Raw genomic sequence first — 25,579 nt, forward strand, 5'->3', positions numbered from 1 at the left:
CCACCTAAAGTTACTTCAAGAACCACCACTACAAGGACTATAGGAACTTTCTTCTCTTACCCTCACTCTGCTTATACATTTATATATACATTTATATATTTCTCCACAACTTTAGATAGACACCTGGGTGGCTCACTTGGTTAAGTGTCCACCTTCAGCTCAGGTCATGATCCCAGGGTCCTGAGATCAAGCCCCACATGGAGCTCCCTGCTCAGCGGGGAGCCTGCCTCTCCCTCTCTCTTTGCCCTTTCCCACCACTCATTCTCTCTCTCTCTCTCTCTCTCTTTCTGTGTCTCTCTCTCAAATAAATAAAATCTTTATTTTCCTTCCAGAGTAATTTCTACTAAATGAGACTTTAACTCACAATTGTGTTTACACAGTAATTTCCCACTGGACATTAGCAAAAAACAAAAGTCGATTTTTTACATGCAATAAAGAGGAAAATAAGAGTACTACAGAAAGTTTGTGCCTGTGAGAAAACTTTTTTTTAAGTTTAGGAGATTATGGTTAGTGAATATGTGTTTGTTTCCTAAGATCAGCAAGTAATAGAAAAGCATTTTTCAAATAAAAGAAACATATTTGGTTACCACTATCCATGGGGTCTGTGACTATACATGGGAATATGTCCCATAATTTGTCAATTTTGTGAAAGAAAACAGCTCACCAAGCACAAAGTTGAACCAAAATGTTTTCTCTCTTGTGGCTTATGGCCTTTCTCCCCATTTATGGTCTCAACTGGGTAGAAACTCATACTTCTAAATATACGATAAAGATCATGGCTTGGCAATACTTTATCAAGGTCAATTGGAATGAGAAACAATGTTTATTCATTAAGTTTTGCAATCCTGTGTAGAATATGGTTAAATAACTTATTTTAGTGTTCACTTCCATTACTTAATTCCTTAACTTTCATAAACATTTGAAAGGAAATAGAGATTATTCAAGTATCTCCTATGGAATGAGAAACACTGTCTGACTCAACATATTTGAGATAACTAATATTGATTTTAAAAACCCAATCACATGGGGTGCCTAGCTGGCTCAGTCAGTAGAGCATGTGACCCTTGATCTCAAGGTTGTGAGTTCAAGCCCTATGTTGGGTGTAAAGATTGCTTAAAAATAAAACATTAGAAGAAATCACAAATTAGTTTACAAAATGGGATAATAAACTTCATAGTGATGGGACACCTGAGTGGCTCAGTGGTTGAGCATCTCCCTTGGGGTCCAGGTGTGATCTTGGGGTCCTGGGATTGAGTCCCACATCCGGCTCCCCTCAGGGAACCTGTGTCTCCCTCTGCCTTTCTGTGTCTCTCATGAGTAGATAAATAAAATCTTAAAAAAAAAAAACTTCATAGTGGTAATAAGCTTCACAATCATAATGAACTTCATAGTATAGTTACAGAAAAGATCACTTTCTCTCCACATGCTGAGTATGAAAATTTTTCATCAATTCCTCTACTTTGGTCCAGGATTTCAAAAACACAGAAAGTGATGATAATATGAACAACAATAATATCAATCCTCAAAAGGACATATAAAAAGTTTCCATAAAGCAAAACGAATTAGCAGTGGGAGGTAAATTGGTAACTTTCAGCCCCAAATTAAGAAAGAAAAGCAAATTTTTCTTATTACCCTTGCCTGACTTCCCACTGAAATGAGCTGTGTTGGTCTAGTTGAGGACCTGAGGAAAAGAAGGAAAGGAAAGGGAAAGGAAAGAGAAAGGGAAAGGGAAAGGGAAAGGAAAGGAAAGGAAGACTTGGAGTTGTTCACTGACATGGTACAAGAAGAAATGAATAAAATGAACAGACTTTCCTTTAAAATGTTTTCTTGTCCCCACATCTTCTGTTTTAGTTTCCTCTTGCTCCCTTTGCCCTCCTCCATCCTGTTTCAGCTAAGCCAGGACCAAGTTCTCTTAATTCAGGCATTTTCATCCTTGTCTGAAGTCAAGGGAAAAAATAACCATGAAGCTCCTTGACCTACTCCACGTAAACTTTGCTCAGTGCCCAGAGAATGGCCTGTTTCAGTCTTGTGTTTTATAAAGCTATGTCTAGTGGCCTTCTGTGGGACTCCTGCATCGAGGAATTCTAATTGTACACCATTTGGACTTCAAATCTGAGTTTTGAAACACAAACCAGAAAGGAAGCAAATAAATAAGTTCGATTCGATGAAATGGAAACACACAGCACAACTCCTCAACACAGCCCCCAAACCAGCTGCAACCTCCCAGAGCATCAAGAATTTCTGGTCACTAAGACAGTCCTATAACTGACCATTTAATTTTGCCCCCTCTTCCCCTTGTCCACTCTTTCAAGAACAGTGTGTGTGTGTGTGTGTGGCTTGCTTAAATTTTAAATTGAAAGTTTTAGAGAGCCGTATTAAAATCCTTGTGGACACTCAGGATCCTGATACAACCAGACTTGGGGAATCACTGACTTAGTTAAAACTGTTAACTACAGAAACTGTCTTCACAATCTTCAGCTCAGGCCTGTCCCTTCTTTATAATATAATCATCACTTTCCTCTTCTGAAGACTGGTGCTTCCACATGAAATCGAGCAAGTTTCTCCACTACAAAAGGGTGCCACACCCAGGTGCCATTCCCATCACAGTTACGCTAGAGTTGAGTATTCATGTTACATGGTTTTGGCAGACAACCCTAAGAAAACCACTATATTTAAAAAATATTTCCTGCAAATGGAGATACGGTGTCTTAAAGAAGGAGAGGGTCTACCTTTCTTCACACAGAGGTAGTCACCCGCTTCCAGAGGTCTTCCCCAAAAGGGAACATCAAACTCAAAGTCCTGGGAAAGCAGGAAATGGTGTTATATCCACCACCATAGATCCCAGCACCTAGCACTGGACCCATGCTAAATTAATGCTTGTTGACTGTCTGAACTATGTATGTTAGGTACGAGGCTTCCAATTCATTGAAATATACTTTCTCCTCTCCATCCCTTTTATCTTCTCTTACACTAAATTTATAAATCCATAGTGAACAATTTTAACAAAACTTTTTTTTCAACTTCAATGCTTCTGCAGTTATATTTTAAAACAGAACAGGATGATCGATATCAGGTTTCGTGGCTTTTGTGTTTCACAACATTCAACCGAAGTCTGCCTTTTGAATTTTATTTTGTAAAATGACATTTACATGATGTAGAATGAAGCAATCAATTCTTAAGAAGTAATGACAAGAAACACAAAGAACAAAGGCTAGTGCGCATAGATTTTCACTTTGTAGACTTGTCATCACACTCCCTCTGTTTGTTGTAGTAATAGAAAGTTTGTCTTTTCTCTGGAGTTTCTTCACATAGCCTGTCTCTGGCCAACGATCTACCATAGAGACTTGTTTCACTTGTTTATATTCAATTTCATTCCTGTATCCTGCTTGCTGAAATCTGTACATTTTCTCTCTTCTGACCAGTTTTTGGCACGACTTACTGATTTTGGTTTCATGTCAGAACTAGCCATGGCTATGGAAGTCTTATTGCCAATTCTTTCTCCTGGCTGTTCCTGGCCCACCTTCCACATTGAGGCTTTGGTTGGGGCTGCTGCCCTCTGCCTGTCATAGTCCTGCTCCATTTATCCCCACCGCTAACATCTTCATCTTGGTCTTTTATTAATGTCAACAAAACTATTGATAAATAGAATGGAAAGATATATAAAGATATATGAATGCTACATGTTGTTACTTGTTGATTTATATGACAATGACATAAGAAATTTATTTCAAATACTTTCTTTTTGGGCAGCCTGGGTAGCTCAGCGGTTTAGCGCCGCCTTCAGCCCAGGGTGTGATCCTGGAGACCCGGGATCGAGTCCCACATCGGGCTCCCTGAATGGAGCCTGCTTCTCCCTCTGCCTATGTCTCTGCCTCTCTCTCTCTCTCTCTCTTTCTGTGTCTGTCATGAGTAAATAAATAAAATCTTAAAAAAAAAATTCCTTATCCCCCCTGCAAAGCCTGGCCCCTGCCTGCCTCTCTGACCTCACCTCCTGCCCTATTACTCTTTCTCTGCAAGCTCCAGCCCACCAGCCTAAATTCTGTTTCTGAAATGTGCCCAGACCCTTCTAGTCTCGTGGCTTCCCTACCTGATGCTCCTTCTACCAGAATCATCTTCCCTGCCCTTCCTCCAGGTCTTCTTGCTACCTCTTTCTTAATATTTAGGTCTTGGGCAGCCTGGATGGCTCAGTAGTTTGGCGCGGCCTTCAGTCCAGGGCCTGATCTTGGAGACCAGGGATTGAGTCCGGCATTGGGCTCCCTGCATGGAGCCTGCTTCTCCCTCTATCTGTGTCTCTGTCTCTCTATGTCTCTCATGAATGAATAGATAAAATCCTTTAAAAATAATTAATATTTAGGTCTTAACATCAAGGTCATTTTTCCCCAGAAGCCTTCCAGGATCTTCCAGTCTTGCTTCATCATCAATCGTGTTTTTCTTTGCACAACATTCATTACTATGTGAACTCTCTAGTCTTGTTCATTGCCTGTCTGTCTCACTAGAATATACGCTCTATAATCTTTTTCCCATTTCTTAACTGCTATATCATCAGAGCATTCAATAGTGCATGCTCAAGAAATATTTATAAACATCTACTTAATGAAAGTTTATTAACAAAACTCCCATGCTCCTCACCACAATTTACTGCTTCCCAGGACTGGCTGAGCCTCTTTCTCATGAGTCACATTATAACCAGGGCACCTGGGTGGCTCAGCTGGTTAATCATCTGCCTTCATCTCAGGTCATGATCTCAGGGTCCTGGGATCAAGCCCCTCATCAGGCTCTCTGCTCAGGGAATCTGTCTCTGTGCTCTCCCTTCCTCTCTCAAATAAATGAATAAAATATTTTTTAAAAAGTCACATCACAACAGTTGGTTGGGAAACCATTTCATTTGTGTTGTTCCATCCATATTCCTTAACTTATATTATCACCCCAGAAGCATAAGCAGACAAAAACAAACTAGACCAACTGTGCTGGCCAGTTAGTTCAATGCAAAGATGATGCTATGCTCCATTTAAAGAAAAATACTGTTGAAAATGACAGCCTCACCTTAATAGGGCTAAAATTCTGTTGCTTAGATAAGCAACCTTGCCAAGTGGTTTACCTCTGAGAATGCTATTCTTCAAAGATCTCATTAACAATGAAAAAGTGGGGGGCACTGGGTGGCTCAGTGGTTGAGTGCCTGCCTTTGGCTCAGGGCGTGATCCCAGTATACTGGGATCAAGTCCCACATTGGGGTCCCCACAGGGAGCCTGCTTCTCCCTCTGCCTATGTCTCTACCTCTCTCTCTCTCTCATGAGTAGATAAATAAAATCTTTTTTAAAAAATGAAGAAGTTGTGGTCTATAAGGGAAAAAACTTCCATTTCACACCAAGTTCAGGGGAAATCAACAGGATTTTTTTTCCATAATTACGTCTTGCCATGAATATAGTCATATGTATTTCTATTCATGACTAGATTATAAATTCTTTACGAGTAAGGACTATGATTTTTGCATTCCCATGATGTTCAACATAGAGGTATTTAATAAATACTCAATGTCTTAAATAAAGTATAAGAAAGGGGAGGAAACAGTGGAAGTGATTGATTTCAAAGCAGTCGAAAGCCTTCTGAATCTGGGGCCCCTCTGTGGCTCAGTCAGGTAAGCATCTGACTTTGGCTCAGGTCATGATCCTAGGGTCCTGGGTTGGAGCCCGACATTGGGCTCCCTTCTCAGCAGGAAGCCTGCTTCTTCCTCTCCCTCTGCTTCTGTGCACATTCTCTTTCTCTCTTTCTCTCTCTCTGATAAATAAATAAATAAATAAATAAATAAATAAATAAATAAATAAATAAATCTTTTAAAAAAAGAGAGAAAAGAAAGCCTTCTAAATCCCTAGCCTGAAAAAAATAAAATAAAATAAATCCCTAGCCTGTTAAAAGGAAGTAATAAGCATTTGATTTGCAATACTGAAGAGCACAGTTGTGGTAAAAAGTCAGGATCAGGATTCAGAGAGCCAGAATCCCTGCCCCCTTACAGGTCCTTATGGCTGGACTAAGAATCAAATTGACAGGAGATACACTAACAAGAGGAAAATAAAATGTAATAGGCATACATACTGGGAATCCACACAGACATGGAATGCCAGAGACAGGCAGGCAGGGATATATATATCATTCTGAACTAAGCAGAACGAGGTAGGGATTTGGGACCTCAGAGGAAAGGAATGCATTTCACAGAGTGAGAAGAAGAGCAGATGTTTGGTAATTAGATGTTTGCCCTGCCATACAGATGGGTCACTCAGATAAAATTTATCTCTGTTAATAACCCTTATCTGTGAAAGACCTCCGGTGTGGATTCTTCTGTGTAGTTAGATGAGAGACAAAGTTTCTCTTGAATCCACAGGGTCTCAAGTGCCTTTAGTTCAAAATAATCCACATGTCAAAATTCCACATTCAGAGGGTGAGGGGGTCTGAGCCCCTTAGCCCCCTCATCTGGAACTTCTGTGGGAGTTTCACATATTATAAGTTGAGCTGGTAGGTTGTCTTGTCTCATCGATCCACTAACTTAGTCTTGACAATAGATGAGTTAGGTCAAACTCGTTTCAGGATGTATGATATAGGTATATTCTCAAAGTTAGACCGATGATTCAAGTAATCAGGTATTAAATAAGGGGCATTTCTGTGGAAACAAAAGAAAAACAATGGTAAATGATTGGATCAAATATTAAGACAGTTTCTGAGTTTTGAGGGCAGCCAGCTGTGAGGATATCTAGTTGTCAGACTTCAAGTATCTTGAGTGAGGATAGGTAATGCAATCTTTTTTTTTTTTTTTAAGATTTTATTTATTTATCCATGAGAGACACAGAGAGAGAGAGAGGCAGAGGGAGAAGCAGGCTCCATGCAGGGAGCCCGATGCAGGACTTGATCCAGGATCACGCCCTGGGCCAAAGGCAGCCACTAAACCGCTGAGCCACCCAGGGATCCCCCTCTAGTGATATTTTTGAGTGGCCCATAAAGCAAGAGCACAAAGATTGTCTGTGCCTGAGCTGTTATGGTGATTTCTTTGCATCAAGTCATTTAGCTTGTGGAGCTTCAGAAAAAAGGGCAGTTTTAGTTCTCAAATGATTCCAAGTTAGAAAGATAGGAGAAAAATCAAAATGTTAGATGGAAAGCTATAACTAAGCATTGAAGAACACTAGAAGAAATGAGGATTTAGTTCATTTTATAATGAATAGTATTAAAATATAATATCTACAAAAACATGCTATTCAAACATTTTCTCTATATTACCACCTTAATTTTTACCAAAGATAGCCAAATTAACATTAATTTGTTTGCAAAATAAGTCTAGTTGCAAAAAACCCTCAGCCTAATTATTTATGTAAATGCAGCAAGAATAGTGATTGACCAGGGACGCCTAGGTGGCTCAACGGTTGAGCACCTGCCTTCGGCTCAGGGCATGATCCTGGGACCCCTGGGGTCCCAGGATCAGGTCCCACATCATGCTCCCTGCATGAAGGCTGCTTCTCCCTCTACCTATGTCTCTGCCTCTCTCTGTGTCTCTCATGAATAAATAAATGAAATCTTAAAAAAAAAAAAAAAGGAATAGTGATTTACCATATAGAGTCTTTAAAACTTGCTTTGGGAACACCTGGGTGGCTCAGTGGTTGAGCATCTGCCTTTGGTTCAGCGTGTGATCCCGGGGTCCTGGGATCAAGTCTCACATCAGGCTCCCCATGGGGGAGCTTCTCCCTCTGCCTCTGTCTCTGCCTCTCTCTCTCTGTGTGTCTCTCATGAGTAAATAAATAAATAAAGGGAAAAAGGGGAGGAATAAAACTTGCATTGTTGGAACTTTTCATAAGGAATCTCTAGATTGAGCTTTTAATAGCCTCTCAAGGTCAGAAACCAAGCCAAATAATTGCCATCAGATTTCACCTGCAATATCTATAGATTTGGGTGAGTTCTTCCCTTCTTGAGTTCCCCAAAATACCCTGAGGTTCCTGCACCTGCCAGTAGCTGACCTTCACTTTCTTTGTAAGGCTGCTAGGAAATCTATAAGCAAGGTATCAATCTGACATTTCTAAGGGGGCTTTATTGGCTCCATAAAGCCAAACTTAGTTCCTTAAAGCTGTCTAGTTACATCTGAGCCTATGCAGGTCCGTCGCAGATATGACATTCCAATCAAACCCTTAGTGATATAACCAGCATTTTCATTTGTGTCTTCTCATAAGGATAATGGATCCTTATTGAACTTATGCAAATAAAGATATTGCCATAAAAATATAAGAATACTCACTGAGAGTTTCTGAATTCTGGAAGGATCTGGAAGGGAGAAAAGATAAATGTTTTAATTTGTTCACAAAAGTATGTTTGATTAAATTGCTGTAAGTCAGTTATCTTAAGAGAAAGTTTTCTTAACTCTGGGAAATTTTTTTTTTAAAGTCAGCAATGTTTCAAACAAAAGTCATTAAAAGTATAATTATCTTCCTCAATTCAGTTAGTCTCATATTATTAATTCTTGCTCTATGTAAATCTAATTTTTCCACTACTTCTGGAAATTTTTACCCAGTTCGGTTTTATGATCTTAATCTTATCAGAAACCTGTAATCAGAGTTTTTTTCCATGAGTCTCACTGAAGATGAAGCACATTTGCAGGAAACTTTTATAGAGGAATCTGAGTAAAAGTATAACTGTCTGTAAGTGATAAAAGACCTAAAAATAGCCATGGTAAAAGATAACAAACACTATTATGTTAACTATACCAGAATTAAAATTTTAAAAAGGTTAATAACAAAAAAATACATATACTACACACACTACACACACAATTTGCATATATACCATGCATACTTCATACACAGAACACAAATACAAAGACACACACACACAGACCTCTGATTTGAGTTCATTATAATGCAACTGACAAGGAAATTTGTAATTTTTGTGAATACAACACTTCAAAATAATAACATACCAGCCAGGAGTGCCTGGCTGGCTCAGTCGGTTCAGCCTCCAACTCTTGATTTTGACTAAGGTCATGCTCTTAGGGTCATGAGATCGAGCCCCCATGTAGGGCTCTGCATTGGGCATGGAGTCTGCTTAAGATTCTCCCTCTCTCTCTGCCCTTCACCCCCCAACCTGGTATGTGCAACTCTCTCTCTAAAAAATAAAACTATAGGGACGCCTGGGTGGCTCAGCAGTTGAGCATCTGCCTTCACCTCAGGGTGTGATCCTGGAGTCTTGGGATAGAGTCCCACATCAGGCTTCCTGCATGGAGCCTGCTTCTCTGCCTATGTCTCTGCCTCTCTCTCTCTCTCTCTCTCTCTGTCTCTCATCAGCAAAGAAATAAAATATTTAAAAAATAAAAATATAATAGTAATAATAACAATAATATTAATAGCATACCAGGACATTAGATTTCTAGGAGTTTCATGTAATTTTAGAACACCCGTTTTTATAACATCTCTATGTAAATTTAATCTAACAGTGTTTAATACCACTTATTTGACAATGCTTCCAAGTAATTTAACGTAAGCCTCATTAGTCTAATTTTTCACAAATTTTTTTTTTTTCTCTTGAAAATGTTCTAGGGGCCCTGGAAAATTTCAGTTAGATTATGGTGAAAAGACTTCTTTTTATTTTTTTTTAAATTATTTATTTATTCATGAGAAATGGGGAGGGGGCAGAGACACAGGCAGAGGGAGGGGGCAGAGACAACGGGCAGAGGGAGAAGCAGGCTCCATTCAGGGAGCCGGACGTGGGACTCGATCCCGGGTCTCCAGGATCAGGCCCTGGGCAGAAGGTGGAGCTAAACCACTGAGCCACCCAGGCTGCCCAAGACTTCTTTTTAGAATTTGATGTTGGAAACTATGTCAAAAAAAAAAAAAAATCAAAAGATTTGAACATTTGATTAAGTAGAATCACAATCATTAGGAAACAATATTTAATTATCCATTTCATCAAAGTGACAATAAGAAATCTCAAAGGCAAATGCAGAAGGCCACATAGTTGTGAATAAAATTTAGCTTTTAATAATCGTAAGACTTAGTTTTATTAAGTAATCAAAGACCTGATAAATATGGGAAATTATTTCGGTAAACATTGAGCCATTGTTTTTTAAGCAGATAAAAGGTAAAGAAAACTTTTCTTTACAATTTCTTATGAAGAGCAGACCAATAGTTTAAGAAACTTTCTATTTCTAACAAAGAGAAAAGCTGAATCTCACTCTTAAACCAGCATATTTTTAAAACTCTTCCAATTCCAATCTTAGTCCTGATCATGCATAAAATTATTTTTCAAAGATTTCCCTTCACAAACCTTCCACAACTTTCATATTTTGTCCTAAGCCTTCTCTAAAAACCAGTCTCATTTTAGGGCAAAATTACTTTCTTTTCCCTCAACAAAAATGTATTCCCATTCCTCATACCTTTCTTATCAAAAACACATCTTATTTTCCTTGCATACAGAGTTGCTTACTTTATCATTCATTACATTTGTAAGAATATTAATTTTAGGGGTGCCTGGGTGTATCAGCCAGTTAAGCATATGCCTTTAGCTCAGGTCACGATCCTAGGATCCTGGTATTAAGCCCCTCAGGAGGCTCCCTGATAGCAGGGAGTCTGCTTCTCTTCTCCTTCTCCCTCTGCCTCACCCTTCTGCCTCCCTCTCCCTCTCATTCTCTCTCTCTCTCTGTCAAATAAATAAATAAAATCTTTAAAACTAAGTAAGAGTATTACTTTTAGAAACTTTGGTCTCCAGTGAAAACTAAATAACCAATTTGTGAACTGTTTCTTACACTAGAATTCTCTAAGATGCACAGATTTATTGATATGTTTCATTTCATAATTTTTAGAAACATGAATTTTTTTCATAGTGAGATCTTCCAGTAAAGTATAAAACATTGTTTATTAACAGACCCAAATTCATCCATAGTTTTTCTATAATAAGACAAAAGTAGATAAATAGATAGTAGATCATGATCAGTACTCAATGTTTCACTATTTTGTCTTATTCAGAAATTATCTAAATTGTCAACAAACTTTACTTATCATTTAACTTAGCAAAACTCTAAATTATTAGGTTACCAAAGATTTTGGAAGCTATTTAGAAGCTTGGCTGCAAACCTTTTTATTTCTTTGTATCTATTTCATTTACTTGTTCTTAACAATTATGCTTAGACTACCCACAATAACTTCATAAGGCATTAGACATAGTCAGCCATTATTCTAAAGTTTTTTCCTAACAAATTTTGCAACAAAAATACCATGAACTTATTTGACTTCTAGTAAACATAAGTAGAATAAAAGTTTGTACTCAATGCTGATAACTCTAAAGACATGTCTATTTTAATTAAACCAACAACATTAAATTAGCTTTAATAACAAATATTTTGCCAAGTCATGTGAGCTCGAAAAACATTTGGGTTAGTTTCTACCTTTCTGAGCTTTAGAATGCCCAATCCTTAGAAGCACATGTCTTCAAACCAACTAAATAGAGCTCTTTTACATATTAATTTTAGCAGTACCATCTGGAGGTAGAGAAAATATCTCACATTTACTACATACATAGACACACATGACAGGAACACAGACACACAAACTAAGACAAGATGTAAACAAAATCTTAATTTTGTTTCTACTAATATTTGTGGAAAGGACAGTATAGGCCCAATTTTTTAAATCTTCCCTCTATTCACTTATTTATTTTTAAGGAAAACTTTTCCTTAAAGTTTGCATGTCAAAGATTGGCTCTTAGATCCTAGAGAAGGTATTTGTATCAAAATTTATATTGAAGGCAGAGAGAATATCTAAGTTTTTTGCAAGGTGCATGTTTGTAGCATATCTGCCTTGTTATCAGAGGTGCTGGAATCTGGGGATAAAAGCCCTTTCAGTAGTTTGTATTTTTAAAAGGCCTCCTTCCCTCTTTTTTTTTTTTTCCTTCAGTCTCAGGAGATTGTGGGTTATGTTTACATTTCACAGACATGATAAGATTTATAATTTCAAGGAGTAGAGAAAGAAAGTAAAGAAAAAAATCTTTCAGAGTTCCGGGTAATTGCTATTTAAAATTTACCCTTCTTTTTAAAATACAGAACAATTTTGACCCAGTATCCTGATTATTTTTTAATAATATCCACAAACTTCTTGAGAGAAACAGGCAAAGTTTGGAGATTAGTAAAGATGGATAGGCTTTAACTTGTTTTTAGGGTTGTAGTTCTGGTTTTGCAGAGATTTATAAGGACAGTTGTTCCTAATTCCCCAAAGAACTGGATTAGGCCTTGAATATCAAAGAATTAGCCCATCTTTTTAATGAAATTCACTTTTTTATATCAGGGAGAATTTTAACTAAACTGAGAGCCAAAAGATTTATGCCTTTGTAAAGTCTGTATAAAGCATTTTAACAAAAGCCTTATTTCTAGATGCAGTTTCACCTTGGTTTCTTTTAGTCCCTGACTACTGGCCTTGTGCAAATCAGTTGTAGGAGGGTCTAGGAGAAATGTTGGTCATCTATTTCCTCAGAAGGAAGGTTGTGAATATGGCCAAATAATCTTTCTAATTACTCTCTAAATGTAGGAGGATCTTTTGAGAGGTAAAAGGGCTTTAAAATTTAAAAGCTCTCCTAGTGTCCAAAGGACATAAATTTTTTGTGGTGGGGGTCTAGGATACTCCTACAAAGAATATTGTATAGGAATGACTGAGGGTAGACAGAGCCTGATTATAGAGCTCCAGAAGATAGGAGCAAAATGAGTCAATCTCAAGTGCTTTTGTTAAATTCATTTTCTGGCTTTTAGTATTTATGTGAGCAATCTCTACACGTTGAACCTAGAGTTTAGGTCAGAGCAATCTCTATAAATCTTGTAGGCAAACAAGCTAAAACAGACAGATGCAATCAGATTTTAATAAGCGGAATTTATATTGGATGTGGACATTTCTTTTTGTCTGATGTCTAATTTCTGTTTTTTTATCCTGTCAAGGGAGTCCCTGAGGCTAGCCATTATACTAATAAAACAATTGAGAACTCTTTGTAATATATATATACCCAATTTAAAGGATCTATTATCTGGCCAATAGTGACTCAAACCAATAAACCTTTTAATGGCTTAATCAAAGATGTAAGCGGTGTTCAGGCATAGATGATGCAGCCTCATGATCCAAAAGTTTACCCCTAATATGAATCTAAGAAAGCAAAAACCTTCATTGCACAGGTGGTGAGGATGGTGCAGTGAAAACAGTGTATCTGGTCTCCCACAAAAATGTGAGATGCCTCCAGTCACAGACTCACTAATCTGCAACACCAGACAGGTGCTCTTGAACCTTTCTAACACTAACAAGCAACACAATTTCCCACGGGCTGGAAACTCTCATGACAAATGCCCCGAGAACTGGCACAGCCAAACCCAGAGAGAAACTAGAATCCCCAGTTTATTTGTTTGATCACCAAGGTATACCCCATAAGTACACTCTCCAAATGGTGGAGAACAAAAAGAATAATCTCACTGGGGACGCCTGGGTGGCTCAGTGGTTTAGCACCTGCCTTCTGCCCAGGGTGTGTTCCTGGAGACCCGGGATCAAGTCCCATGTCGGGTTCCCTGCATGGAGCCTGCTTCTCCCTCTGCCTGTGTCTCTGCCTCTCTCTCTCTGTCTCTCTCTGTCTGTCTCTCTCTCTCTCCGTGTCTGTCATGAATGAATAAGTAAAATCGTAAAAAAAAAAAAAAAAAAGAAGAAGAATCTCATTGTTCACAAAGCCAAGCTCTTAGGACATAGAACAAGACAAAAGGAAAAGTCTAACTCTTTCTTTGGGTCTCTCAGAGTCACACTAATACCCAAAGAAATGTGCCGTGGGGTGGGAGGCTGTGTCTTATTATTATTATTATTATTATTATTATTATTATTATTATTAAAGATTTTGTTTATTTGAGAGAGAAAGAAAGAGAGCACACAAGCAGAGGGGAAGGGCAGAGGAAGAGGGCGAAGCAGACTTTCCCCTGAGTAGGGAGCCTGACTCGGGACTCAATCCCAGGACCCTGAGATCATGATCTGAGCCAAAGGCAGGCTGAGCCACCCAGGTATCCTGAGACTGTGTGCTGTTTTACAGTGGACCTCACTGCACAGAAGTTTTCTTAAAGTTAGCAAGTGACCTAGTGTTAATCTAACCCATTCTGTGACCAATTTACCTATCACAGGAGTCTTCTTGAGGTGATAAACCCTCTAACACCTTTGAAGTAGTCAACTTGTGCCCCAAAATTTTGTGGCTTTAGCTTCCAAGATGTCTCTTAGCAACAAACAGATGACAAACCACATGAAAGACACAAAGGAAACAGAGACCATCTCTGGGAGGAAATAGATTAGTAACCAAAGAGTACTCTGCCAAATTTAACCAAAGAGTCACCAGACTAGTTCCACAAATATTCTCTCCTGCTAATCTAAATTTAGAAAGAGAGAAAATATTCTTAACCACACTCGCTTCAATGGAGTCTGCAAAGAGAGATTCCGGGAGACTGACATGGTAAGAAATCTCACCTTCTTTTGGCTGCATGTCACATGTCCCAGGATCTTTCAGCTGCAACAAGGTCTGTGCAAGCCATGTCCAGTGACCTAAGTATCCTACCAACCATGTCCACTGTCGGCAGCAAGAATTCCTTTCCCACACAGATCCTTCTGGCTGGACTAAGAATCAAATTGACACAAAATACATTAACAGAAGAAAAATCAAATGTAATAGGCCTACATACGGGGAATCCACAGACATGGAAATGCCAGAGACAGGCAGGCAGAATGGGGTATATATGTCATTCTGAACTAAGCAGAACGAGGTAGGGATCTGGGACCTCAGAGGAAAAGAATGCATTTCATAGGGTGAGAAGAAGAGCAGATGTTTGGTAATTAGATGTTTGCCCTGCTATACAGATGGGTCACTCAGATAAAATTTATCTCTGTTAATAACCCTTATTCTGGGAAAGACTTCCAATTTAGACTCTTCTGTGTGATTAAGGAAGGGACAAAAGATTCCCTTGAGCCTGCAGGATCTCAAGTGCCTTTAGCTCAAAATAATCCACATGTCAAAGTGACACATTTCAGGGCCTAGGGCAGGGGTGGGGGTGAGGGGAGGTCTGTCCTAAACCCCTTCACTACTCTGAAACCCTAACGTCAACTTTTTCAGCCTTCATTCCCTCCATTAAATATGTAATCTAGGGCAGCCTGTGTAGCCCAGCGGTTTAGCGCCACCTTCAGCCCAGGGCCTGATCCTGGAGACCCAGGATCGAGTCCCACGCCAGGCTCTCTGCATGGAGCCTGCTTCTCCCTCTGCCTGTGTCTCTGCCTCTCTCTCTCTCTCTTTCTGTGTCTCTCATGAATAAATAAATAAAAATCTTTAAAATAAATAAATAAAGTAATAAATTAATCTTTAGGGTCCTTTCCAACGTTAACAATCTGTGATTTCACCAAGACTTTCATCTCAGCAGCTGAAAAGATAAGCCTGAGATTCAACTAAATAAGACACACTGCAATTAACACATTTGTACAAAAAATATAGAAAAAAAGAGCAACCAGAATATTTGAAGATACTTGGACCTACATTCTTCATTCACTCATTTGTACATTCATTCATTCAAAAATACATTTTTAATACTCACCGATATTTTACTAGATGTAGAGAGAGGAATGAATCCTACAGATATTTTTTTAAATACCCAATACATTCTAAGCTCTCTAAACAAGCAGAAGAGAAAGCACACAGCTTGGAGCATATATACCTGGCTGTAGTCCATAAAGCTCAGAAAGGAACATTCCTAACTTGGTGCTCCATAGAATCTGCCCAGTTTCCCTTGCCAGGACATGATGGGTCAGCCACAACACTTGATATTTAGATGCATCCTTCCTAGAAATAAAATTTAATGCTATGAGGACAGTGGGGACAATTTGGTCAATGAATGTCATCAATTATAAGATATTAGACACTGCACAGGAAGCTTAAAATGCCCTGAAATCTGAGAGGTCATATATGAAAGAAAATTGATAGCAGTTTTCCCAAAGTGGGGAACACCCCAAAAATTTATAGGACATTACCAATAATTAATATGGAACCAACATAAACTTTTCTAAACAATTTCAGATCAACCTAAAATAAAAACTGAATTTTTTCCATTTTCCCTATAGAAAATTTTACAAAGCTGCTGTCAGGGTTCCATCTTTACAAAATCCAGACTCTCCTCAGGATTTATCAGTAGGAGAAGAATTAGGGAAGACAAACATCAAAATAATTCGAGAAGGCTTCCCAGAGTGGGTAGGATGGGACATGGGCTTTAAAGGATGAATAGGATTCAGAACTTGTTAAAGGGTGAATTCAGAATTCAGAAACTGTTTGAGTTAATTCACAACTCAGGAAGAGTCCACAGAGCACTCCGTCTTCAAAGCCATGCTATATTCCAGGCATGCCAGATGATTGTCTTGCAAGGTGCCATCTCCAGTTGATTGGTGTGGGTTCAATGGAGAAGAGTGCTGTGATCAGCTGGTGATGAGATCAGAGACAGGGGAAAGGGGCCATGTGTGCCACATGCTTGCCTTACCTGCTCACATCTCTCAGGGACCTGTTTTTCACATCACAATGAGAATATTTTGTCCCAATTCAAATTTTATGCATCTTCTCCTCAAGTTATGCCAATGCTGACTTCTTCAAAGTTAACTTCTCCTTAAGTTATGCCAATGCTGAGGTGTTCTAGTAGCAAGATGAGAGAAGAAAATAAGAAATGTTTGTTTTCAGGAAAGAGTTTTATCACTTTCTCCCCAAATTTCACTGCCCTTCACATTCTCTGTTTCCCAGACAGCAGGATGTGTGTAGCTGAAGGTGAGAATGTGGAAGTTTCGATATTGTGCCTGTAACACAGGCATAGAGGTCTATAGGATGGCCACTAACGGAGGGAGAGGGAATCAATGTGGCAGGATGCCAGGTGAAGAGGGGCTCAGTTGAAGGGCCTCTCTGTGTATACATTGTTTTCTCCACTTATTCCCCTTTGGGATGTAGCTCCTTTGTTTTCTCACTTGTAGAAAACAGTGGGATTTATGAAAGAGGGGCATGAAGAAGCAGAAGAGCATCTGTGTGGCTTTGATGCCCTCCGGGGACATGAGTATGGAAAGGCCAGAAAAGTCCTCTCATCTCCTGGGTCTTCAGCCACCATGTCTCTGGAGCTGCTGTGCCCCATGTACACGCCAGCCGGCCCTTTACCATATGCCAAACATATGCCATTGTTTCTTGTGGTCAGAAACAATATAACCAAATGGAAAGACTCTGGCCTCAGGCAGACCTTGGTTTGAATCTGACCTCCATCAGTGATCACCTGTAGGATTTGAGTTAAAATTATTCATTTCTCAGAGTCTCAGTTAACCTACATGTAAGAAGGTATTACAATAATATCTATCTCACATTATTGCTGTAGTGATTAGAGAAACTGTCCCCTAGTAGTCCCTCCATAAACAGGTATTAGCACCCTCATGATTATTATTATCATCAATAACTTCTGGTGAGAGAGCCTGTGGGAAAGGATTGTCAGCTGCCAGGGGCAGCAAGGCCTAAGAAGGTCCAAAAACAGTATGGACATGGGCCGTATTTGGAAGTGTCAGAGGATTACTGTGGGAGTGAGAAGAATGGTAGAGTCAGGCATGAATGGTTGGGCAGCTTCCCTTGCAACAGCAACACAAAATGTCCTTCCAGGGCCTTGATGAGAGTAACTGTTCCTCGGTGGCCTTGACAGGAATTCAGAGAATGCAGGAAGTAAGCTTGGACAAACATTCTACTTCCTTCCAGACAATTCCCTCTCCCTCCCCCCAGCTCTAGGTCCTGTTTTCATGGAGGACATGACTGCGCTTCGCTGCCAGTCAACTCTAATAATATGCAGGAAGTACCCACAATATGCCAAGTCTTGGGCTAACCTTATTAGTGACCAAAGCAGAGTGCCTGTCAGAGACACTGCAATTTGAATACAGAACCAGGAAACTGTATTAACTAAAGAAAGCCAGCTCTACTGTCAAAAGGCAGGTAAGCCTGCAATTTACCACTTGTGACCAGCAATGTCTGTCAAAACCTTCCAACTGGGAACTAGCTGAGCAACATACTGGCCTAAATCCAGTGTATTAGTCTCCTATGGCTGCTCTGTAACAAATAATCACAAACTTGATGGTTTAAAGAGCATAAACTTATTTTCTTAGTTTTAAAGAACAGATTTTTGAAATGAGTTTTATGGGGCTGAAATCAAGATGTCAGCAGGCAGGTTCCTTCTAGATGCTGTAGGGGAAAACATGTCCCTTACCTCTTTCAGCTTCTAGAGGCTGCTGACATTCCTTGGCCTTGAGTCGCATCACCTTTTCTCCCCTCACTCTGGCCTCCTCTGTTGTCATCAGATCTCTCCTTGCCTCTCTTTTATAAGGACACTTGTAATTACATTTGGGGCCCACCTGGATAATCCAGGACAATCTCTCCATCTCAAAATCCTTTAACTTAATCACATCTGCAAAGTGCCTGTTGTAAGATGATGATCACAGGTTCTAGGAATTAGGATCTAGATATCTTTGTTTTGTTTTTTAAAGATTTTATTTATTTATTTATTTATTTATTCATTAGAGACACACAGAGAGAGAGAGAGAGAGAGAAAGAGGCAGAGACACAGGCAGAGGGAAAAGCAGGCTCCATGCAGGGAGCCCAACGTGGGACTTGATTCCGGGTCTCCAGAATCAGGCCCTGGGCTGAAGGCAGCGCTAAACCACTGAGCAACCCGGGCTGCCCAGGATCTAGATATCTTTGAGACCATTTCTCAGCCTACCAGAGTTGTTATGTTTAAAAAATGGCATGTGCTGCCTCATTTTTAGGTGTGATACAGTAGAGACATTTGAGCCAGCAAGGGAGACAAGACAGCTCCCTTGGCACATTGAGTTAGGTGTGTTTCAACCCTAGGGCTAGGATCTTAAAAGTTCCTGTGTAAGGAAGTGCTTCAGGATTCATAGCAGTGCAAAGGCCTTCTGAGAAGAGATGGAGTTCCCCCATCTTAGAAATGAGAAGACTATTTGCAAAATGCCGTGAGGTAACTTGCCCAGATAATTCAACCAGACTAGAGCCCACATGTTTACACTCTAAGCCTCATGCTCTCTCTTCTATTTCTTGAGAGACCTCTGAACACAAATCGTTTACTTAATAAATGTCCAAAAGTTTGCAAGCTAGCAAATGTTTCTTTCGTGGAAGGAGTATGGGAAAACAGCCCTCTGAAAGCCCATGCAGGTAGAAATTCACTTTCTGAGCACCTGAAATGCATATGAATTGTAGTGCTGTGTTTTTTTTTGTTTGTTTTTTTTTTTGAGCCCACTTTTGTTCCCTAAGGTCTGGAAACTTTCTCATAGGCCTTTTCAAGTTCAGCTGGCTTTGCTCGTGGGATAGAACTTGTCAAGAAATACTGATCTTTGCAGGGCGAGAGGAAATAAACCAGTGGCTCTGTGCAAAGTGGACACCCTACCCCTACCAGATTCATTTGAAGGATTTTATCTTCTGTCATCATACCTTATGCTTCTCAAGGAATGCAGGGTCCGGTGCAGAAGCATCAGCATCACTTGGGATTTGTTAGAAATCAAATCACTGGGCCCCACCCCAGATCAGTTCTGAAATCTGGAGTTGGGGTTCCGAAATCTATGTTTTGGGGCACCTGGGTGGCTCAGTCAGTTAAGCATCTGACTCTTGATTTGGGCTCAGGTCACCATCTCAGAGTCCCTGGATTGAGCCCCACCCCATGCTCCCTGCTCAGCAGGGAGTCTGCTTGCCCGCCTCTCTCTCTGCCCCCTCACCCTGCCCCAAACAAATAAATCTTTCTTTTTTTAAAGAAATCTATGTTCCAACAGGCCCTCCAGGTGATCCTGATATAAGCTAAAATAAGAACCATGTCCTTAACATAAAGTCAGGCTTTTGTAGGTGAAGGGGATAGTGGGCAGGAGAAAAGAGTAAGAGCAGGGATCCCTGGGTGGCGCAGCGGTTTGGCGCCTGCCTTTGGCCCAGGGCGCGATCCTGGAGACCCGGGATCGAGTCCCACATCAGGCTCCCGGTGCATGGAGCCTGCTTCTCCCTCTGCCTGTGTCTCTGCCTCTCTCTCTCTCTGTGACTATCATAAATAAATTAAAAAAAAAAAAGAGTAAGAGCAGAGTTTGCTTCTCAAGTTGAGAATGACCATGGAAATTATGACGGTTAAGGATGTGTTTTCCTAATAGGTGTGTTGGGGTAGAGACCTCTCTTCACCGTGATCGACAGGACAAAAAGAATTGACAAAGGACCACCGTGGATAAATAGTGTGGATAACACCGTGGGAAAGATTCTAGAAAATCCAGGAGTGTAATTTGGGGCGACAGCAAGAACAATTTCAATTTCAATCAGTATGATAGGGAAACTTGGAATACATAGAAAAAATGTCTTGCTTTCCAATAGCCCAGAGACCTGAACTTTTTTTTTTTTTTTTTTAAGTTCTGTCTTTGAGCAAAAGAGTAAGGAAAGAAAGATGGATTCTCAGCAGCAAAATCATTACCAAACTGACAATTTACCGGATGACAGGAGCAGAAATTTGTTTCACTAAGAAATAATTTTGGAGCCTCCTATGGGAGGCAGCTTCGGTCCAGATTAGTCATAGTGGGGTGTGAAGTGAGGTGGAGAAGGATTCTTTTCTCCACTTAGGTCAGGGTGTGAAATATGAGGATATATGATACTCTTCAAACTGGCAAGGAGCAGAACTTCCTCCTAACACCTGAAGGGATATGGATCTAGGGCAGTGGTTCTCAGCTGGGGGCTGTTTGTTTCCCAGGGCACATTTGACAACGTGGAGACATCTTTAATTGTCACAGCAGGTGGGGCTGCCACTGGGGCCTAATGAGTCAAGGCCAGGGGCCCAGCTGAATACCCGACACAGCACAGGATGGCCCCCCACAGAATTATTCTGTTCCAAAGGTCAAAAGTGCCAAGGTCAGGAAACACTCCTCCAGGGTAAGGTGCCCCGCAGACCCCATCTCAGTCACACATTGGGTATCAGGCTTCCTAGTGAAAAACCTTATGTTTGCAGGCAGCAAAAGTTGTACCTTTGAGTATTTAGATGGAGTCAAAGTGAGAATAATGTTAAGTGATTGGGAGACCTGAGGGTAGGGACAGAGAAAGCGGTAGAGACTGATGGCTGGACTCACAGAGGAGAAAATCAAGTGAACAGATCAAGGAGACACCCCCATCTTCTCCATCGAGAAGCCACCTTCTCCTAGCCCTTTCCCATGAGTGGGTAACGGCTGCCTTCACATCAGCAACTCCAGCCTTGCAAGGGGGCGGGAGTGGAGGATACATATAACTTTGGGACGGGAACTGTGCTATTTATCTACTCTGAACACCAAACACAAATTACACCCATCCTGAATCACCAGCACTGATTCATCATTTAACTAGTGAAAGTAAAACCTATTCATTATAAAAGGAACCCTATAATGAACTTCTCCATGACCTTGTGTGATGAAAGATCCAAGAGGCTACTATTTCGCACTTAATGTGTGCCAAGAACGCACTGTGTATTAAACATGAAGATCTGTCCGCTTCCCATCCAGAATCACCCAAGGCGACCAGATGTACGATTAATAGAGATTTGAATACAATTCACTAAAAGTAAAGAAGAAATAGAAATCTGATTTTCTACCCACCTCTGGCATCTTTCCTCCAAACTACTTGTACTTAAATATCCGCCCTCCTTTTTTCTGGTCTACTTAATTAGATAGTGATAATGTAAAAATTTGCAGGTAAAATATAAGTCTGTTGAATTTTTGTTGATTTTTACTGCTCTTCTAATTAGAGTTGTGTAACATTTCTAAGTTTCTCTTAATTACTTTTTAACCCCCTAATTAAAATTGCCTGCAATTTAATTAACTTCTAATTAATTCATCCACTTCACAAAGTGGTCAAGATAAAGAAATTTGGGGTATAGTTTTCAATATGTAAATTGTAATTACAGCAGTTGTAGGTTTTGTTTTGTTTTTTTAATTGGGTGATTTGACTAGAAGACTAGATTTGACAGTCTTCTTTCAGGACATTTTGCCCTGATTCCCCACCTATCAGAGCACTTGGTGGAAATTTTGCTTTGGCCTTAGGACCTCTGGAAACCATGAAGGATGAGACCACTAACTTCCCTGGTTCTTAAAGAAACTTTTAAGGGCACCTGGGTGGCTCAGTTGGTTAAGCATCTGCCTTTGGCTCAGGTCATGGTCCCAGGATCCCCGGATTAAGTTCCACCTCTGGCTCCCCGCTTAGTGGGAAGTCTGCTTCTCCCTCTGACCCTTCCCTCTCTCATGCTCTCACACACTCTCTCTCTCAAATAAATAAATAAAATCTTTTCTAAAAAAAGTTTTTAGAATTGGAAAGAAGAAATGTCATGAATATACTTGGTTATGTATTCATTCAGTCTGATAAAATCACAAGAGCTAAAATTCTTTCTGGATAGAAAATAGACACACTTAGAAGCTTGTTAATTTTTTTCCTGGTCACTGAGTAATAAAGAATAATGAGGAAACTAGTCTGGCTCTGCACAAGGGCTACCAGAGTCAGGGAGAGGAATTCATGTGCCTAAGCCAGAACGGAGGGGACAAGCCTCATCACAATTAATGCAATTATTGTTAAGAATGTCAGAAAACAAAGACATGATCTGAAATAAGATTTAGTTTTCTACTAAATGGAACCATTCCTTTTTTCTCTGATCTCAAACTGTGATAGGCTTGTCTGTATGCACATACGCATACACTTCCTACACATAATTTGTTTTGTTTTGTTTTGTTTTGTTTTGTTTTGTTTTGTTTTGTTTTAAGAGCTTGCTCGGGTAGGGTTGGGCTCCTTACAATTGTGCAGCCAGTGCCTGGGACAGATCCTGCTACATGCTGGGTACCAATACCAGTTTTATAAATTTTTCTTGACAGGCCTAGTGATAGAATGAAAATCATTCCTCAGCTCTACAGCACAGGAATGCATGACTACCAAGAGCATGGAATTCACAATAGCGACATCGAAGAGAACCAATTAACATGATTAGAAACTGCCACAGTCGATAAAATTCAGGGAGTTGCTACAATTGAACAACTTACTCAGCTTAAAATAAATTCATTCATTCATCCAATAAACATTTGATGAATGTTGAAAGCCAGGGGCTGAGCTCCTTTGCAGGGAACCAAAGACTAAAGAGAATGTAAAGGGTGCCAAGACTGTACAGTTATAACAAAGTGAGATAAGACTCAATAAAGGTGCTTGTGAGATGATGGCAGTGATAAGGTCAGAGGCTCCAGACTCAGAGTGTCCAGATTCTAGACCCTCATCACTGGTAGTTACAATTCAGGCGGCCTAGAAGGGTATTTACTCTACTAAGCCTCCTGATCCTTACCTGTAGAATGGAAACATAGTAACTCCTGCCTTATATTGGGATTCTGATTATTATTATTATTTTTGGGGGGGGATTCTGATTATTAACCAATCCTTCTAAGGTACTTACAACAATGCCTGGGACATAATAATAAATAAATGTTGGCACTTCTGCTACTGCCACTACTTCAATAGTATAAAATATGGAAGGAGGGGGATCCCTGGGTGGCTCAGCGGTTTAGCAACTGCCTTTGGCCCAGGGCCCCATCCTGGAGTCCCTGGATCGAGTCCCGCTTCGGGCTTCCGGCATGAAGCCTGCTTCTCCCTCTGTCTGTGTCTCTGCCTCTCTCTCTCTTTCTCTCTGTGTCTATCATAAATAAATAAATCTTAAAAAAAAAAAGAAAAAGAAAATATGGAAGGACATGCTACTTAATGAGAGAGGAGACAATGAGAGGTGATTTTTAAAAAACTTTTATTTAATATACAAAAAACCCTTCATTACTTCACCACATTAGAACAAAAAGTTTAAACTAAAATCACCTGTATTCTTAAGTGAACTTTTTTTAAAAAGACTTATTTATTTGTTCATGAGAGACACAGAGAGGGAGGCAGAGACACAAGCAGAGGGAGAAGCAGGCTTTCTGTGGGGAATTCAATGTGGGACTCCGGACTCTACCCCGGATCCCAGGATCAAGCCCTGAGTGGAAGGCAGATGCTCAACCACTGAGCCACCCAGGGGTCCCTCAAATGAACATTTTGATGCGTATTGTTCTACAATGTTTTATTTCCATTCGTAGAGATACTACTATACATACTATTTTGTGTCATATTTTCCCACTATCACTGTCCATAAATATATATTTACATCATAACCATTAACAGTTCCATGTGTTCATTGTATAATTGCATACTATTGTATTCAGATACTTGTCTGAGTTATTTTTCTTTGTTCTATTAGTAACAACACTGTAATGAGTATTTCCCTCTCCATCTCTCTCTCTCTCCCTGAGTTGTCTGATAATTTCTTTCTGATTTATTTCTAGAAGGTAGCAAATATACAGCAACAACTAAACTTATTTTATTTTTTCAATAGATAAAACATTAGCATTTCCAAATACAAAAAAATATGAAAACCATAATTAAGATATCTTACTAACACTCTGAATCCATTCATCTTTTTTCCCATTTCCTTCCATCATAGGAAACCATTATAATTAGGATATTATGCAAATGTTTAGTACTGTTATGCAAATATTAGCAAATTCTCTATATATATTTGTATTTTTCCCATTTCTTAAACAAAAGCTAGCATAATATACTCAATGTTCTGCATTTTTCCCCCCATTGGAGATAATACCATTTTTGTACATAAAAAACTTTTTCTTTCCTTCCCTCCAACTTTCTTTTTTAAATAGTAGTATAGATTACATTTTGGGGAGATATCATTTAAACAAGTTTCTTATACATTGACTTCCTGCTGTAATCCCCAGGTTTGGATAAATTTGACCCTGTCCTCTTCTCCCCACCATCCCCTCATCACTAAATAATGGAAGGATGGGAAAAGCACGTCAGTGAGCAAAATGCCTGGATTGTTCCAAACCCTTGCTGGACAGTTTCTACCATTTCCCCATCTAGGTTCTTGGTTTCTGGGGTTTCCTTTCAAACAGAAACTTGCAATTAGACCATGAGAGACATTTGCAACCACATGCTTTATGAGTTTACACTGACTCTGACCAAAAATAGTGTGGAAAACACAGGTGTATGACACCAGAAACCTCTCCCAGGCACAGGATCAAGTTAATTCTGTATTTATATAAACCATTTTCTTACCCTCCATGACTTCATTCTTTGTTTACAGCACAGAGCCCTCCCAAAATCACCCCCTGACACATTTCCAAGGAATGGTAAGAAGTTCAAGATTCCTAATTGCTGTTTATTTCGTTTGCATGTATATTTTCTAATTATGGTACAATTACCATCAGATGATGATCCCATGGCCAGGTCAACAAGAACTGGAGAAGAGACAATGAAACTTGAACTAATAACTATTTCCTCTCTTTGCCTCACACCCTCAAAGCTTCTCTCTCTCTCTCTCTTTCTCTCCCCCCTCCCCCCAATTCTGGTTGACCTTCAGTTTCTCTTGAAATTACTGAATATATTGCTTCCATTTCTACCAGCCAAACTTGAGGCCTTTCTGCTCTTCTTACTAGCACCTTGG

At 39.8% G+C, this 25,579-nt stretch overlaps 1 long non-coding RNA gene and 1 pseudogene across 1 annotated transcript; both read right to left on the minus strand.

Moving 5' to 3' along the window:
* Nucleotides 1–3,211: 3,211 nt before the first annotated feature.
* LOC112651938 (meiosis expressed gene 1 protein homolog) lies at nucleotides 3,212–3,824 on the minus strand (annotated as a pseudogene).
* A 1,629-nt stretch (nucleotides 3,825–5,453) lies between these two features.
* On the minus strand, nucleotides 5,454–25,579 carry LOC112651762 (uncharacterized). Its single transcript, XR_003131015.2, has 5 exons — nucleotides 25,338–25,579; nucleotides 16,535–16,683; nucleotides 15,722–15,846; nucleotides 8,270–8,295; nucleotides 5,454–6,652 (listed from the first exon to the last, which is right to left on the minus strand). It is a non-coding gene; the product is annotated as an uncharacterized LOC112651762 (long non-coding RNA).

Source organism: Canis lupus, chromosome 4, assembly GCF_003254725.2.
Source record: "Canis lupus dingo isolate Sandy chromosome 4, ASM325472v2, whole genome shotgun sequence".
NCBI classification, from domain to species: domain Eukaryota; kingdom Metazoa; phylum Chordata; class Mammalia; order Carnivora; family Canidae; genus Canis; species Canis lupus.